The 17,551-nt window shown below is 42.5% G+C and overlaps 2 pseudogenes; one reads left to right on the top strand and one right to left on the bottom strand.

Annotated features, from left to right (window-relative positions):
• Positions 1-9,191: 9,191 nt before the first annotated feature.
• On the bottom strand, positions 9,192-9,310 carry LOC134912320 (5S ribosomal RNA; annotated as a pseudogene).
• A 1,912-nt stretch (positions 9,311-11,222) lies between these two features.
• On the top strand, positions 11,223-11,341 carry LOC134912318 (5S ribosomal RNA; annotated as a pseudogene).
• The last annotated feature ends 6,210 nt before the right edge of the window (positions 11,342-17,551 follow it).

The following is a 17,551-nucleotide window of genomic DNA, read 5'->3' as shown; positions in this document are numbered from 1 at the left end:
ATCTTGGAGACTGCAGAACTCCCTGATATAAGAAGAACCAATGTACTTGACACAGAGAATGGATCTCAGGATTCACTGCAACGCACATCAGAATACGTACGTCAAGTCTCAAAAAGGAGTAGCAACCCTCCATCTTTACAAGGTACGCATTCAGACTTCATGCAAACAAATCAAGTACACTCTACAGCGCCACCACCAGTGGACAACAGACCACACATTTGCAAGCAAGAGAATCCTAGACACTGTGAACCTATGAGGGACAACTCTTCCCCACCTCAGATGTCTGAATCTGCAAACTCCAAGAAAGACACAGCCTACTTCACACAGAAGCGGTGTGATACCAACCGTCGGGAACCAGACAACACTAACAGGTATGACTACACACCATATACCTACCGTGTTAATGTACCGACATCTCCAAGAGCCAATCAGGACACATTAGACTTTGCTAAATTTCTCACCTGCCGTGAATTAGTCACGATTAGTATTTCAAAGTTCAATGATCGCCCTGAGAACTTCAGAGCCTGGCAGTCCTCTTTTCAAAATGCTATCAGAGGAATAGACCTTTCACATAGTGAAGAGATAGACCTCTTAATTAAATGGCTTGGGAATGAATCTGCAGAACATGCTAGAAGGATAAGAGTGATTAACATTAACCACCCTGAGAATGGACTTAGGATGATCTGGGATAGACTTAATGAGTGCTATGGCTCACCAGAGATAATAGAGAGTGCTCTGTTCAAAAGAATAGACGATTTCCCCAGGTTACCCAACAAAGGCTATCAGAGACTCAGAGAACTAAGTGACTTACTAAAAGAACTTCAAGTAGCTAAATGTGAGGGAGATTTACCAGGACTTGCCTTCCTTGACACAGCCAGAGGCGTTAACCCTATAGTGCAGAAACTACCGTATAATCTGCAGGAACAATGGATCAACCATGGCTCCAAATATAAGCGGCAGAACAAAGTGCAATTTCCACCATTCTCAGTTTTCGTGGACTTTGTACACCAGCAAGCTATGACCAGGAATGATCCTAGTTTTGCCTTTACCTTGACAAATACTGCACCTATGGTACCTAACCCCCGCAAAACATCAGTTGCAGTTCACAAGACTAATGTGCATTATTCAGATTCTTTCCGCAGGTCTACCAGCTTTAATCGCCAAGAGACCACAGACAAAGATCCAGCCAAGCAATGTCCTCTGCATCACAAACCGCATCCTCTCCTGAAATGCAGAACCTTCAGAGAAAAGTCCCTGGAGAACCGCAAAGCCTTCTTAAAGGAGAATAGGATCTGCTACAAGTGCTGTTCCTCCACATCACACCTCGCCAAGGACTGCAAGGTTAGTGCTAACTGCACAGAATGCCACAGCACAGACCACAATACCGCTCTACACCCTGGTCCTCCCCCATGGGCTTTGCAACACAGTTATACCGATACAGAGCATGGCGGGGAGCACAGTGTAGAACAAAAAGACACTGTTGCAGTCACACCAGAAATAACTTCACAATGTACCGAAGTCTGCAAAGATGCCATTAGCGGTAGATCCTGCTCCAAAATATGTTTAGTCAAAGTTTACCCCAAAGGCCATCCAGACAAAGCCGTTAAACTTTATGCAATCCTAGATGACCAAAGTAACAGGTCTCTAGCCAGATCAATCTTCTTTGAGACCTTTAATGTTAAAGGACCCAGCACTCCTTACTCCTTAAGATCCTGCGCAGGGAGTTTTGAGACAACAGGAAGGAGAGCAACTGGCTATCAAATTGAGTCCTTGGATGGGAAGACATGTCTCTCTTTACCAACTATCACAGAGTGTGACAAGATTCCAGACAATAGGAGTGAGATTCCTACACCAGATGTAGCTAAACACCATACACATTTGAAACGCATAGCACATCTGATACCAGAACTGGATCCACATGCCCAAATAAATCTACTCATTGGGAGGGATATCCTACAAGTCCACAAAGCCAGAAGTCAGATTAATGGTCCACATAACGCACCTTACGCTCAAAGACTGGATCTGGGATGGGTAATAATAGGAGAAGTATGTCTTGGAGATGTGCATAAACCAGATTCTGTCAACAGCATGCTTACCTGTACTTTAGAAAATGGACGCCCTTCTCTATTCCAGCCATGTCATAACCATTTCCTCATAAAGGAATTACCACACTGTACCTTCATAGACTCAACTAGTGACAACCATATCTGTGACAACTATCAAGATCATCTGGGACACGCAGTCTTCCAGAGAACAAAGAAGGATGACCAGGTGGCAATGTCCATAGAGGACAAACTATTCTTGGAAATAATGGAGAAAGGACTAGTCAAGGATGATGCCAACAGCTGGGTTGCTCCTCTACCCTTTAGAACACCCAGACAACGCCTTCCTAATGACAGAGAACAAGTACTCAAACGCTTCTCTTCACTTAAACACAACTTTCACAGGAAACCAGAGATGAAAGATCATTTCTTCTCCTTTATGGCTAAAATATTTGAGAATGGTCACGCCGAGATAGCTCCCATTCTTAAAGACACAGAAGAATGCTGGTACCTGCCAATGTTCGGAGTATATCACCCGAAGAAACCAGGTCAGATAAGAGTGGTGTTCGATTCCAGTGCCCAGTTTGAAGGTGTTTCTTTAAATGACGTACTCCTGACAGGACCAGACCTTAACAACAAACTCCTAGGAGTACTCATCCGTTTCCGAAAAGACTCTATTGCCTTCACAGCTGACATTCAACAAATGTTTCATTGCTTTCTTGTGAGAGAAAAAGACAGGAATTTCCTAAGATTCTTCTGGTTCAGAGACAATGACCCCTCAAAAGACATCACGGAGTATCGCATGAAGGTACACATCTTTGGTAACAGCCCTTCACCTGCAGTTGCCATCTATGGACTCAGACGTTCAGCTCAAGAGGGTGAGCTAGAGTATGGTTCTGATGTTAGACAACTTGTAGATAAAGACTTCTACGTGGATGACTGCCTAAAATCTATGCCAACAGCCGAGACAGCAATCAGCCTCCTCAAAAGAGCTCAGGAAATGCTTGCTTGTTCAAACCTGAGGCTTCACAAAATAGCTTCCAACAGCAAAGTAGTGATGGAAGCCTTCCCTTCCCAAGATCATACCAGCGATTTAAGAGACTTGGATTTAGGAACCGATTCCCCACCAGCTCAACGTAGCCTTGGACTCTTGTGGGACTTAAAATCTGACACCTTTACCTTCCAAGTAAACAGCGAAGAAAGACCCTTCACTCGCAGAGGTGTTCTCTCTACTCTAAACAGCTTGTACGACCCCTTAGGATTTGCAGCTCCTGTCACTATCCAAGGTAAAGCTTTGCTCAGAGACCTAACCTGTGAGTCAATTGACTGGGATGCCCCACTGCCTCCCCAGAAAAGAAACTTGTGGCAAGAGTGGAAAGATTCTCTATCTACCTTAACCAACCTCCGCATTACACGTCCATATGCCCCCGTGCCTTCTACAGCAGTACAAAACCAGAGACTATGTGTATTCTCTGATGCCTCAACCCAAGCAATTGCTGCAGTTGCATATCTTAAGACCATGGACATCAAGGGACAATGTCATATTGGATTTGTCATGGGCAAAGCAAAGTTAGCTCCACGTCCAGAACACACAGTGCCCAGACTTGAACTTTGTGCTGCAGTACTAGCTGTAGAATTAGCTGAGCTCATTTCATCTGAGTTACCAATTGGACTCTCTGAAGCAGATTTCTACACAGACAGTAAGGTAGTATTAGGCTACATATGCAACGAGACCAGACGGTTCCATGTTTATGTCAGCAATCGTGTGCTAAGAATCAGAAGATCCACCAATCCAAAACAGTGGCACTATGTATCTACTGCTCACAATCCAGCAGATCACGCTACAAGAGCTGTCCCAGCCAGTATCCTCAAAGACACTACATGGCTCAGAGGACCTGAATTCCTGTACAAGGCAGATTCGAACAATCCTGAAAGTAGCATATTCAAGCTAGTAGACGCAGACTCAGATGTTGAAATTCGTCCACAAATAACTACAATCCATACCGTAACTTCAGATTGTCAACTTCAGCCTCACAGATTCCAAAGATTTTCAACTTGGAAATCACTTGTCAGAGCCATTACCTGCTTAACTCACATAGTCCATTCATTTAAACGCAACGCATCTGTAAGTGTGAATGGATGTAAAGGTTGGCATCACTGTCAAAATGTTTACGCACCAGAAGAAACACAACGATCCAAGAACCTTATCATCCGTGTTGTGCAGCACCAAATCTTTTCCGGAGAGATCGACTGCATTAACAGTGGAAATCCTATTCCCAAAGACAGCACCTTAAAAAAGCTAGACCCTTTTCTTGATGAAAATCATTTATTGAGAGTAGGAGGCCGTCTTCAAGAAGCAAACTTGGAGACAAATGAGAAAAATCCTTTAATCATTCCTGGGAGTCACCACATAGCTTCTTTAATTGTGCAACACTATCACAACGAAGTCAAACACCAAGGACGATTGTTTACCGAAGGAGCTCTACGATCAGCTGGGTTCTGGATTATTGGAGCGAAAAGGTGTGTAAGCAGCACAATCTTCAAATGCATCATTTGCCGTAGACTTCGTGGTACTTCCCAAACTCAGAAGATGGCTAATCTTCCAACAGACAGACTTAGTACAGACCCTCCTTTCTCCAATGTTGGTCTTGATGTATTTGGTCCATGGACTGTCATCACACGACATACTAGAGGTGCGAATGCGAACAGCAAGCGCTGGGCGGTTGTATTCACTTGTATGAGCATCAGAGCTGTTCACATCGAAGTTATAGAATCAATGGACACTTCAAGCTTCATCAATGCCTTTAGACGCTTCATTGCTATCCGTGGCCCAGTAAAACACATCCGGTCCGACAGAGGTACCAACTTCATTGGAGCAGCCAAAGAATTACAAATTAATTCGAACATTGACACTAAAAGCATAGAGAGATATCTCAGTGAGCAAGGTTGTACATGGACCTTCAACCCGCCTCATTCTTCTCATATGGGAGGTGCCTGGGAAAGGATGATCGGCATGATACGCAGAATCCTTGATTCCATATTCTTGCAAGTGGGAACTGCAAGACTTACTCACGAGAGTTTAACAACCTTCATGGCTGAAGTCTCAGCTATTGTCAACGGAAGACCATTGACTTCAGTGTCTAATGACCCAGAAGACCCACTTCTACTTACTCCGGCCACTCTTCTTACACAGAAGACCGGGATTACCTATGCTCCTCCTGGAGAATTCAATACCAAAGACCTGTTCAAACGTCAATGGAGACAAGTTCAAAGCCTTGCAAACACCTTTTGGGACAGATGGAAAAGACAATACCTTTCTACCCTGCAGTCAAGGAGCAAGTGGCAAGTTGCCAAACCCAACTTAAAACCAGGTGACATTGTGCTCGTCAGAGATTGCCAGTCACAACGCAACGAATGGCTTTTAAGTCTTGTCACCAAGACGTTCCCAAGCAAGGATGGGAAGGTTCGTAAGGTTGAGGTCAAGATCTGTAAGCGAGGAGAGACTAAGTTGTTCCTCAGACCAGTGACTGAACTATTCTTATTGTTATCTGTTTAGAGTTTAAAATATGGTACCAGTGATACCAGACGGGGAGTGTCATGCCTTCAGCATTTGCTTTGTGTAGATCTGATTACTTTTACTACAGAAAGTTGTATTATTGCCCCATCTGGTGGTCAGTCCCATCAATTAATTTGACCCTCATAGCCTCTTGTAGCCAGTCTTGCAATGCATTCTGGGATGAAGAAGCTGGGATCAGCCTTTCTACTTCCCTCATGGTCCCAGACAGTCATGCTTTACATGGGTCCAACTCTCATATAGCATTCGATGGTGAGTTTGTATATTAAATGTCTCATCTCAACCTGTTTAGCCAGTGAGTAATGTTAGCTGCACTGTAGTTTATACTTGCACATGTAATCACATGTTTGCACAGCCCATGTTATATGTACTTGTGTATATCCATTTTGCTTTTCACATGCATATCATAATTGCATATTCTTGTTTCATTAACAGTTTTACCTCATTATCACATATCATCATATCGTATTGTACATCAAATCAACGCATCATATCTGTGATCCCTTTACTGAATAATAAAACACCGTTCTACAAACACCTCTTCTGAACAGATTATTGAAAAGTAAAGGTGGTTATACTGTAGGCTTCAAATTTGCCAGAAAGGGCTTAGTGAGAGGCTGAACAACTATCACAAAGGTCTTTCTTTACAAGTTCATAGAAGACACTAATGTTGTTCCCTTTTGACTCCAAGGGGTAGTATTTTGATGTTGGCTTGAGTCCAGACTTCGAGCGACTCTCGTAATTGGATATAATGGCGTTTTCTTTCCTGGCAAAATGTCTTTTAAGAGTGAGTTTCCTCAGGAATTTATTAAGGTCTATGAATGTTCCAAATTTATTAAGCCCTTCTGTGGGGGCAAATGACAGACCTTTACCTAAGAGAGATATTTCCGGTTGAGTGAGGGTATGTTTCGACAGGTTGAAGATTCCTTTTGTAATAGGGTCTAATGTTGTAATGTTCTTCTTTTCTGTTCTCTGCCTCCCGCCGCCCCGTTTTCCTCTTCTTCTTGGTGCTGCCTTTTGAGTGGTGTAGCATGTCTTATGTCTTCCTTTAGGTGATACTTTGTCAGTTCTTTTGGACGGGCACCTGTCCCTGACGATAAAAAATGTTGGTCGGTGTCTGAGCCTAACCTTTGCAATGCCGCAAATCTATTGGTCGATCTTACTTGTGATTTTGGTGTGTAAGTTGTCCTTTGCGTTCTTCCTTTGTTAGGTACTTGTGTCCACTGGGGATTTTCATGCCTTCGTGTGTTGAATGTCTGTGTTCTGAATCTGCTCCAGTTCTTTACCTTGCCCTGGTCATAGTTCTTCTTGTCACGTTCAAATTTTCCTTCTTTCCCTTTGATGACCTCATTTTCTATATGTTCTATCTTCTTATTCAATACTTTCTCATTTATAGCGTAATCTTCCTTGTCTTTAAATGGATCCATATCAGATTCCTTAATCTTAATGTCCTTTTCCAACTCTATTAGAGCTCTTTTTTTCTCCACAACCAGTAACTTCATTAAATCAATTGAGCATGTATGTAGTATCAAGTCCCATTTTGTTATAAACTCTGGGTCCATATTCCCTATTGTTGGTTGTTTTAGTAGCCTTAAACCTCTGGGGACTCTATTGACAGAGATATAATGTTCTAGTCCTTTGATGTCCCACCAGGTTTTGAGCTCTTTGGTAAGCAGTCTCTCCATCCCCCAGAATAGTTCGTCTAGATCACACTTGTTGTGTTCTACTGGGGTGGTCTTATTTTCGTTAAATACTTTTTTGCACATATCATTCCTTCTAGTGTTGCGATCATCGCTCCTATGCATATTTGCTATTGGGTTGTGTTCTCACCAGGCCGCTTTGCAAAGTAAACCAAAAGTCTATGTAATTGCAATAGAATGCCGCGCCACTTGTGATAACACAAACTCTCAATTGGAAAAAACTCCCAGTTATTTGGGCGTCAGCTGCCCCCTAATAAAACTGCAATGGTATGTTGCCGCAAGACAAAGAATAGAGATACCGGATAGGGGTATGAGCGACCTGAGCTGTTTTTATGTTGCCAAGTGTATTAAAAAGATTTATAAGAATTATAAAAGTAAAGATAAAATATCAATTTATTTCACAACATTAGGAATGAATTTAAAATGCAATGCAGATGAGAGACAATTTTCTGTAAAAATTAACAAATGAAAAAATGAAAAAAATAGAGTGCTTAGCATAAAATATAGTTCTAAAATAGTTCTTAAAAAAGGGAATGTACATATGTAAAATCCTCAGTTTGGAGTGCAAAAAATAGCCTGTGCAAATAAGCTCATTTAAAAAGTGGAATAAATAGCATATAGTCTTAACTGATATAGCAGGAGGTCTCTGGGTGAAGGCCCAACGCGTTTCGTCTCCAAGACTTCTTCATGGGGTAAGTGACAAGGTAAGATTGAGCTCCTAAATATACCCCCCTAATTGGGAGTTAATTGATGACATCATATCCTGTCTAGGTTCATACATATTCATTAGACTATTTTTACTTATTGTGGCATGGTCATAGTCTTTACTGATAGCCGCCGTTACTAGGTGCAGCATAGCGTAGATCATGTATGTTAGTAAAAAATGTGTTTTGGGTATCAGGGCAAATAATCCCGGACCGGCGCGGTACTTCCGCCACATTTCCGGTGTCTGTGTAGTTCGTGTGCGCATGCGCGCCAACTTGGTGTCGTTCCCCGCTTCCGGTAGCGCTTGTATTGCGGCATGACGATATCCTCAAGTATTCGGCTGTGTATGTCCTATTGGTTACTTCTGGCACGTGATCTCTAAGTCCCGGAATCGTCATGTAGTGGAACGCACAGGTGGAACGCCTCACGTGACCTGGATGTTCGGCTTTGCTTTGTTGTCATGGAGACATTCTCCATGTTCTCTTGAAGTTTTTCTTTCTTTAAAACATGCATTGTCCGGACGCGGTCCCCAATAAAATATAAATAAAAATATGTTTAGAGAATTTGCATACTATAGTGTTTTACACTTGCAGAGCGGACATTAAATTCATGAAGATTTTATATTTGTTATTTATCGGCATATGCATAACGGGCCGTATAATATATATTATATGTTATATTCTGATTTTAGTCAAGGGATGGACTAATCATGTATATACATATATAGTCAAAATGCAATTACATATATATATATATATTTATATTTATATTTATGTGCTAGTGCACACATAAGAAAAAACTTTTTGTATAGGATTACAGATAGAAAAGATATAGGGATGAGGAAGAAGAGGTGACCTAGTGGTCTGAAATCATTCAAACCATTTAACTGTGAATATACATTATAGTAATAGTGATAATTAATGAAATTTATAGCGTGATATTTACAAAGTGTTTTGTCTGCCATTTCATTGCTGGTGCCAGAATATTGGTGATCTAGTGATTGTTTTAATTGTGTGGCCTATTTGCGTGCGGTGCTACTAACTTAGTGCTTACTAAAATATACCTAGATCTTATTGTGCTTAAAAGGGTTAGTGTGTGTCTATTAGGATGTGGTCAGGTGTTCTATAAACATCCATCGTGATTGGACATTTAAACAGTTGCTCTTTACTTTCAGTACAGTACCTAATATTCCCAATGGGTCGCCCCTTTTGGTACTAGTCAGGCCCAACACTGCTTCGCTTCCAAGTTCGGTTGAGATTGGGCCTTTCCAGTGTGGTTTGACTGTATTTCTTTCGTACGCAACAAAAAAAAAAAAAAATGCCCACACTAGATGTTGTATAATTCATTTAATTTTTAACATTGAGGTGCTATATATATATATATACATGTGATATAGTGAAGAGTGCAGAGGAGAATTTTGTTCAACGACACCTTTACAAAAATGGAGCGATTTCATAGTTCTCGTTCAGGCCAAGTGGATGCATGGTTTTTAACTGGAAAATCCAGAACATCTCTCGTTGTGATAGCTTGATTGCCAAATCTCCTCCTCTTTCTCCAAGTTTAACCAGTTCTATTGCCTTGAAGGTCAGTTCTTCTGGATTCGAGTTGTGTTTCTCCGTGAAGTGCCTTGAAATGGTATGGCTGTCAACTTTATTCTTAATATTGCGAACGTGTTCTTGTATCCTGAGTTTAAGTTGTCTCTTCGTCTTTCCCACATACTTTTTTCCACACGTGCATTCCAGTAAATAAATCACCGATGAGTTATTACAGTTGATAAAATCTTTGATTTTGTATTCCTTCTGGTTTCCCATATCGCTAAAGCTTCTCCGATTGGGATGTAGGAATTTGCAAACGTTACAACGACCACACTTGTAGGATCCTACACATCTGGGTATCATCATAGTGTTTTCTGTTTTGGTTTTCAACATGCTTGGTGCTAGTAAATCCTTCAGGTTTTTTGTTTTCTTGTATATTATTTCTGGGCGTGGCGGGAGTATCTCTCTTAGTACTGGGTCCAACAACAGGATTCCCCAGTGTGTTTTAAAAGATTTCCTTATCAGGTCCTCGTGACGGTTATATGTGGTTACAAAGGCTGTGGATTCTTTCTTGGTGTCCTTTGTTTTGTAGACAAGCAGATCTTCCCGCTTGAGATTCTTTGTTTTGATGATAGCTTTTTCTAAAATGTCTGACGGGTACTCTTTTTGCTTGAATCTTTCCTTGTATGTCTCCAACTGTTCTTCACACTCTTTCAGGTCACTGCAATTTCTTCTTAGTCTATGAAACTGTGAATAAGGAATGTTGCTTTTCCATTTTCTGAGGTGATTACTCTTAAAATGAAGGTAGCTGTTCCGATCTACTTCTTTGATGTAATTTTTGGTTCTGACGGGACCTTCTGATCCTGTTAGTACTAAGTCCAGGAATTCAATGGATTTTTCATTGGTGTTGGAGGTAAAGGAAAGGTTCATATTGTTGTCACTTATATATGAGTAAAATTGATTAAAAGTGTCCAGTGTGCCGTCCCATATGATTAAAATGTCATCAATGTATCTTCTATAAAAGATTAAATTCTCTTTAAAACAATGAGGACCATAGATATAGGTGTTCTCCCACTGTCCCATGAAGAGGTTCGCAAAGCTTGGGGCGAAAATGGTACCCATAGCTGTCCCACAGCGTTGTAAGTAAAAACAGTCTAAAAACTTGAAATAGTTGTGACTTAAAATTAATTTCATAATGTCACATATAAAATCTTTGGAATGCACGTGTGGAAAAAAGTATGTGGGAAAGACGAAGAGACAACTTAAACTCAGGATACAAGAACACGTTCGCAATATTAAGAATAAAGTTGACAGCCATACCATTTCAAGGCACTTCACGGAGAAACACAACTCGAATCCAGAAGAACTGACCTTCAAGGCAATAGAACTGGTTAAACTTGGAGAAAGAGGAGGAGATTTGGTAATCAAGCTATCACAACGAGAGATGTTCTGGATTTTCCAGTTAAAACCATGCATCCACTTGGCCTGAACGAGAACTATGAAATCGCTCCATTTTTGTAAAGGTGTCGTTGAACAAAATTATCCTCTGCACTCTTCACTATATCACATGTATATATATATATATATATATAGCACCTCAATGTTAAAAATTAAATGAATTATACAACATCTAGTGTGGGCATTTTTTTTTTGTTGCGTACGAAAGAAATACAGTCAAACCACACTGGAAAGGCCCAATCTCAACCGAACTTGGAAGCGAAGCAGTGTTGGGCCTGACTAGTACCAAAAGGGGCGACCCATTGGGAATATTAGGTACTGTACTGAAAGTAAAGAGCAACTGTTTAAATGTCCAATCACGATGGATGTTTATAGAACACCTGACCACATCCTAATAGACACACACTAACCCTTTTAAGCACAATAAGATCTAGGTATATTTTAGTAAGCACTAAGTTAGTAGCACCGCACGCAAATAGGCCACACAATTAAGGCAATCACTAGATCACCAATATTCTGGCACCAGCAACGGAATGGCAGACAAAACACTTTGTAAATATCACGCTATAAATTTCATTAATTATCACTATTACTATAATGTATATTCACAGTTAAATGGTTTGAATGATTTCAGACCACTAGGTCACCTCTTCTTCCTCATCCCTATATCTTTTCTATCTGTAATCCTATACAAAAAGTTTTTTCTTATGTGTGCACTAGCACATAAATATAAATATAAATATATATATATATGTAATTGCATTTTGACTATATATGTATATACATGATTAGTCCGTCCCTTGACTAAAATCAGAATATAACATATAATATATATTATACGGCCCGTTATGCATATGCCGATAAATAACAAATATAAAATCTTCATGAATTTAATGTCCGCTCTGCAAGTGTAAAACACTATAGTATGCAAATTCTCTAAACATATTTTTATTTATATTTTATTGGGGACCGCGTCCGGACAATGCATGTTTTAAAGAAAGAAAAACTTCAAGAGAACATGGAGAATGTCTCCATGACAACAAAGCAAAGCCGAACATCCAGGTCACGTGAGGCGTTCCACCTGTGCGTTCCACTACATGACGATTCCGGGACTTAGAGATCACGTGCCAGAAGTAACCAATAGGACATACACAGCCGAATACTTGAGGATATCGTCATGCCGCAATACAAGCGCTACCGGAAGCGGGGAACGACACCAAGTTGGCGCGCATGCGCACACGAACTACACAGACACCGGAAATGTGGCGGAAGTACCGCGCCGGTCCGGGATTATTTGCCCTGATACCCAAAACACATTTTTTACTAACATACATGATCTACGCTATGCTGCACCTAGTAACGGCGGCTATCAGTAAAGACTATGACCATGCCACAATAAGTAAAAATAGTCTAATGAATATGTATGAACCTAGACAGGATATGATGTCATCAATTAACTCCCAATTAGGGGGGTATATTTAGGAGCTCAATCTTACCTTGTCACTTACCCCATGAAGAAGTCTTGGAGACGAAACGCGTTGGGCCTTCACCCAGAGACCTCCTGCTATATCAGTTAAGACTATATGCTATTTATTCCACTTTTTAAATGAGCTTATTTGCACAGGCTATTTTTTGCACTCCAAACTGAGGATTTTACATATGTACATTCCCTTTTTTAAGAACTATTTTAGAACTATATTTTATGCTAAGCACTCTATTTTTTTCATTTTTTCATTTGTTAATTTTTACAGAAAATTGTCTCTCATCTGCATTGCATTTTAAATTCATTCCTAATGTTGTGAAATAAATTGATATTTTATCTTTACTTTTATAATTCTTATAAATCTTTTTAATACACTTGGCAACATAAAAACACCTCAGGTCGCTCATACCCCTATCCGGTATCTCTATTCTTTGTCTTGCGGCAACATACCATTGCGGTTTTATTAGGGGGCAGCTGACGCCCAAATAACTGGGAGTTTTTTCCAATTGAGAGTTTGTGTTATCACAAGTGGCGCGGCATTCTATTGCAATTACATACCTTTAATGTTACTTGTAATATGTATGACCGGCAGCACTGTGTATCACAGTCATTGCTGCACTCGGGACGCAGCACTCAACTTCAGTTCTCCTTCATGTATAAACCCACTCTCAGACTCCCATTGGCTAGTTGCACAGGAGTCTGGGGACAGGCTTAAACAGGAAGGAGAAGCTGAGTGCTGCTGCTTTCTGAGAACAGTCATTGCTATGAAAACACACAGCACTGCTGATCCCCAGGGCCATTGTAACGCTTGATTAGAAATCACAACTCTAATTGAACTGAATGATTTTGGGGAAGTCCCCCTTCACCTTGTGGGCCCCTGGACACTTGCCAGTCTAGCCACCCTTCAGTTGTGCCACTACCAAGAGAGAGGTCAGGCAGTTGCATGATCATTGCTTCATGGCTGCACAAAGATTGCACCTGAAACAGGAAAAGTCATTGCTGCTCAAGCAGCCTAGGAGGGTTCTGTAGCTATAGTTCCCAGCAGCCACAATACCCTGCTCATAATATGACTCCACTATGACTTCTGACTGAGTTGTCCTGTAGTGGCTGGCCACTTCTCTCATCTTTGCACTGCCACCTTTCAGTAGGCCCCCTACCTGGGGCGAATTAGCCATAGGGCTCCCAGGGGAGATCCGCGGTGGGCCGATGTGCATGTGGAGCCTGTTTTGTATGTTGACCTGTGAGAGGTGGTGCTGCCGCCATGGTTACACGTATACCTCTGGTGCTGCCCATGTTAGACCACTTCTACAGATTTTTCCAGGGCTACTTTCAGTTCACCCCTGCCTGACTTCGAAAAGAAAGTACAATGGAATATGCTGGTACTACATAAATGTTAATAAATAAATTAATATATAGATGTTACAGCCAAGAATTCTAAAACCACTTGGTGTCACTGGGCCTTTCAAACAACAGTGAAAATGTAAAACAAATTGTAATACCAAAGCTACAGTATATTATTAAAAAAAAAAAAAATTCCCCTGTATGGGACAATTTGTTTTATTGTTTTCTGTGGGGGCCAATGTGTGTTTTTTTTTCCTGCGGGGCCAATGTGTTTTATTTATTTCTTGTGCAGTGTTTTTCATCTGCACTTGCCTCTGAGTCGCACCATGCATGCATGCTCTGCGCATGGTGTTTGTGCAGAGTTGCAGTACAATCAGACACATGCCCCAATAAGTTTATTATAAATGTGTTGGGCATTCCTGTATGGTTACAAGGGGTTGGCTAATCAGATGCAGATGTAATGTAGGGTATAGGGCCGGCTGTAGGCATGATCGACAGGAGCAGTCGAATGGGGCGCCGGGCTACTAAGGGCACGCCCATTAGTACTGCTTCCATAAATTTCACAGGCTGGTTTTCCATCCTAATCTACCCCTGGCCCCTACATTACATCCCCCATGTGTGTCTGTCATGCCCCAGTCTGACATTGGATACGCAGACGGCCGTGGCCAGGGCCGGTGCTAAGGTGTTCGTTGCCCCACTGCAAACTATAAATTTGCGCCCTCCCATACTTCACAAAGGGACAGCACTCATCAATAAAAGGATGTGGTCTCACAAGGAAGGTATGTGGCCAGACAATAGTACCCCTATTTAAAACACCCCCAGTAGTGGCGCCAGTGCCATAACTAGACATTTTAGCAATGTGTGCAAGAAACAGCATCGGTGCCCCCCCACCCCCCATACAGAAACAAGGGCCATTACGCGCCACAGGCGTGCATAAAAAATATAGTGGCATGGCTTCATGGGGAAGGGGCGTGGCCACCGAGCTCCCTTTTATACAGTACTGCAGGCAGAGCTCACTTTTACATGTTACGGCAGGCAGAGCTCACTTTTACACATTAGGCAGGTAGAGCTCCCTTTTATACATTACGGCAGGCAGAGACCCCTTTTACACATTACGGCAGGCACAGCTCACTTTTACACATTACAGCAGGCAGGGCTCACTTTTACACATTATGGCAGGCATAGTCCCCTCCTTTTTTTTACACATTAAGAAGGCAGAGTCCCCCCTTTTTACACATTAGGTAGGCAGAGTACCCTGTTTTTACACATTGGGCAGGCAGAGTCCCCTTTTTTTACACATTAGGCAGGCAGAGTCCCCTATTTTACACATTATGGCAGGCAGTCCCCCTTTTTACACATTATGGCAGGCAGTCCCCATTTAAAAAAAACCCAAAAACATCATGGTAGGACTTCCGGTGGGTGGACCACGCTGACTGGCCGCTTGCTTGCAGAGCTCCCCACTGACTCCCGACTCAGCTGTCACCTACGAGCGGTAGAGTGCGGGTAACTACGGGTCACCACCACCTCTGGTGCCTTCAAGGGTCCTGGCATCGTCCGCGAGGACTCACCATCTCCCCCCCCCCCCCCCAGAACACCGGATTTCTAGCACTGCGTCTGTAGGGCGCTGCTGCCATCTTGGATCGGCCTGGCACTGCGGCTCTCTCCTCCTCTTCAGCCTCAGCCGCACTGCAGCTTCTCTCTCCCCCGCCCCCCCCCCCCCCCTTGGCTCCATAAAACTCTAGGGTGTGGAGGGGATTATACAGAAACCCCCCCTTGCTGCCAATACACCGCTGGCTGGCCAGCACTGTCACGGCCACATACAATATAGCAGGGGCTGCTTTCTCATAGGCTACATGCTGCTGCATACTGCTGGAGCTCTTGCTGGGGACACGCTGCATTACAGCTCTTCATCACCACATTTACTGTGCTAATCACTGAAGCTTTTCTGAATCTCTCATTATCCTGCTCATATTCTTGTATAGGCATTGTTTGGATTCATCACCATCCCAACGCCTCAGATTGCCTGACTCTGATTTCAACTCCCTACTGCTGCTCTCATGGATAAGTTTGTGGCAAAATCGGCACGGGGACATCTGGGTAACCAAACTGGGAAAGGATGTGGTAAGGAATTTTCTGCTCCTGGCTCCCCTGTCTCACCTGCCACTGGTCCCAGCAACAGTCCCAAGCGAACGGAATTGATTGCTCCCATTTCAGAGTCGTTCCCCACGCAGGACCTTACACATCTTCTTGCTAACTTGCTTCATCAAAAATTGGCCCCCCTCCAAACTTTATTGGACTCTGCCCTCGCTCAGCTTACGCAACATGAACAACAACTATCTGAGGCAGAACAAAGGATTTTGGATTTGGAAGATGAGTTGACCACTGCGCACAGGTGGTCATTCCGAGTTGATCGCTCGCTAGTACTTTTTAGCAGCCGTGCAAACGCTATTCCGCCTCCCACTGGGAGTGTATTTTAGCTTAGCAGAAGTGCGAACGAAAGGATTGCAGAGTGGCTACAAAATAATTTTGTGCAGTTTCAGAGTAGCTTCTAACCTACTCAGCACTTGCGATCACTTCAGACCATTCAGTTCCTGATTTGACGTCACAAACACGCCCTGCGTTCGCCCAGCCACGCCTGCATTTTTCCTGGCACGCCTGCGTTTTTCCGAACACTCCCTGAAAACGGTCAGTTGACACCCAGAAACGCCCTCTTCATGTCAATCACTCTGCGGCTGCCTGTGCGACTGAAAAGCATTGCTAGACCCTGTGTAAAATTACATCGTTCGTTGTAATAGTACGCCATGCGTGCACATTGCACCGCATACGCATGCGCAGAAGTGCCTTTTTTTGACTCATCGCTGCACAGCGAACGAATACAGCTAGCGATCAACTCGGAATGACCACCACACTACCATATCTAACCATGACAAAGTAGTGGCTGCCATGCAGGATAAGCTGGAAGATTTGGAGAACAGAAATATGCAGAACAATGTCCGTATCATTGGTCTTCCTGAATCGGTCAAACCTGCTGAACTCATGAAAATAGTCTCGGATTGGCTCCCGCAGGAGCTGGGCGCCACTTTTATTTCAGGTTCAATGATTGTAGAGCGTGTCCACAGAATTGGCCCTGACAGACAGGCCTCCCGTGATAGACCCCACCCAGTGATAATGAAACTGCTAAATTATGCGGATAAGGTTCAACTCTTCGAGGCTTGCAGAAAATACTCAGACCTCCGTTATCAAGATGCCAAGTTGTTGTTGTTCCAAGACTTTTCCTACATGGTCACCATGAAGAGAAGAGAATATGCTCTGATTTGCAAATGACTGCCATGAATCTCCGTTTTGCCTTATTATATCCAGCAAAATTGAGGGTATTCCACAACGGGAAAGTGTTTTTCTTTGAATCTCCACGCGCTGCAAAGAACTTTGTGGACTCACTCTCATCTACCTCACCGTCTCGTGCATCTGATGGCGACTAGCTGCTGTGTGTCCTCCGGACATTGTATCCTATGCTTACTTTACATTCAGGTTATTCAAGATATGGCTTTTGCCGATATTGTTCTTTTTTTACTGTCAATTTACCATTGTGAATTCTTTATTGTCTTTATATGAAGTTTACAGGTCTCTGTACAAGCTGTTTTTCTCTTCTCCCTTTACATCCTATTGTTGTTGTTGCTCTTCCCCACTATTCACCTACTGGGCGGTTCTTGACC

The sequence above is a fragment of the Pseudophryne corroboree genome, chromosome 4 (assembly GCF_028390025.1).
Source record: "Pseudophryne corroboree isolate aPseCor3 chromosome 4, aPseCor3.hap2, whole genome shotgun sequence".
In the NCBI taxonomy this organism is placed as follows: Eukaryota; Metazoa; Chordata; class Amphibia; order Anura; family Myobatrachidae; genus Pseudophryne; species Pseudophryne corroboree.
The sequence above is the reverse complement of the archived record's forward strand: the minus strand, read 5'-3'. Positions and strand labels throughout refer to the sequence as shown.